The sequence below is a fragment of the Etheostoma cragini genome, chromosome 2 (genome assembly GCF_013103735.1).
Source record: "Etheostoma cragini isolate CJK2018 chromosome 2, CSU_Ecrag_1.0, whole genome shotgun sequence".
NCBI classification, from domain to species: Eukaryota; Metazoa; Chordata; class Actinopteri; order Perciformes; family Percidae; genus Etheostoma; species Etheostoma cragini.
In genome coordinates, this window is record NC_048408.1 from 28385467 (window position 1) to 28387108 (window position 1642).

Sequence of the window (1642 nt, forward strand, 5' to 3'; positions counted from 1 at the left end):
GTTCCTGACGGGGAACATTGACAAGAGTCCTCAGCTACATAGGGGAGTGTTTAAAGGTCCCATACTGAGGTCGTTTTTAGGTGCATACTTGTATTTTGGATTTCTTCTAGAACATATTTACATGCTTTAATTCTAAAAAGACACCTTATTTTCCTCAGACTGCCTGTTTGAATATACCTGTATTCACTCTCTGTCTGAAACGCTCCGTTTAAGCGCCTGTCTCTTTAAGGCCTACCCCTCACAACCAATAGTCTGCTCTGATTGGTCAGCGTTTCCGGGTCTTCTGCATCTGCACTCTATGAATCTCTGCACCATCACTGCCACCAGAAAATGACTGTAACAGCAGTCTAGTGGTATTTTCTACCTGTATATAGTATAGCTGTAACATCAGAACCGAATGGAGTCCTAACGGCTTGTTTAAAGGTACAGTTTCTGGACTGTGTGCATTTCTCTGGGGATTTTGCATTTTGATGCATTTACAGTTTTTATGTAGAACCTCGACTTGTTTTATACGTAAAAAACAAACTAAATATGGGACCTGTAAGTATGATTTGTATTGTCCTGTAAAACAAAATCCTCATACTGTAAACCATCTGCAGGGTTAAAGGTGAGTAGCTTGTTCTGCAGTTGCAGTGAATTTACAAATACTTCACCGGGCGTTACAAATTCCTGGTTTCAACGTTTATTTCATGTCCTCTGTTGTGGGATCAAGTCTCGTTTTCAAAGCCAAAAGTGAACCACAGTTTTGAGGTCACTTCTGTTTTTTCAGTGTAATGCCTACTGATCACCTGCAGAGGGAAACACAATTCAAGGTATTTTCCTTTCTGAATTTGCCTAATTTCCCTTTATTTACAAACCCTATCATGTCTGTGTAGACTGAGAGGTTTATATTATTTTTACAGTGTCCCTGTCTCAGCACCTTATAATTTAGCAAAGGACATGAAGCATTATTGAAATCTTTCCAGGTGAGAGAGGACTGAACTCTTCTTCTGACCTGAGCTTGGTTGTCTGGTCTCTCTCGTTGCTCGGTGATTCGTTTAGAGGACCTCTTTCTTCTGGAAAGGAGAAAGAATAAACAATCATCTAAATACAAATCTAAACGAATAATGAATTAAGGATGCGTTACTGAATGTAATCACAGTAAAACTGAACTGCTCACCTAAGAAATAGGAAGGCACAGAGGAATATGATAGCCAGGAAAATAGCAGTGATGGATCCAGCAGCTACTGATTTCATTGAACCTGGGAAACAGTTATGGAACCCAATGATTCATTATGGAATTACAAGTTGTTTGGGTCTTTTATCAACTGATAATTAGACATGAGATCATAGATCCTCAGACAGATGCATTCCACATAATGACTCATGTGTTAAGTAGTTTTGCTTAAAGTCTTAAAATATAAAAATGATCTTTCCAACAATGTGTGTTAGTAATTATTGTTTTGTGCAAGCATTTAATTATTTGCAAATGTATTCATGTTGACATCTATTTGTCATTAGACAGGTAGATAAAGAACTGGAGGGTTAAGATCATTTGGGAGTAAATGGGGGAGTATGACTTAAAGTACCTGCTACAACAGTCAGATGTAAGGTGGAGCTCTGACGTCCTCTTCTGTTCTGGGCTTCACAGGAATAATCCCCA

General features: G+C 38.7%; 1 protein-coding gene and 1 long non-coding RNA gene across 2 annotated transcripts in view; both read right to left on the minus strand.

The window, feature by feature from the left end:
- Nucleotides 1-1642, minus strand: part of LOC117951942 (hemicentin-1-like) — a 119445-nt gene that overhangs the window by 92794 nt on the left and 25009 nt on the right. The window lies entirely within an intron of this gene.
- Nucleotides 994-1191, minus strand: LOC117934724. The gene is made up of 2 exons (XR_004654558.1): nucleotides 1160-1191; nucleotides 994-1055 (listed from the first exon to the last, which is right to left on the minus strand). It is a non-coding gene; the product is annotated as an uncharacterized LOC117934724 (long non-coding RNA).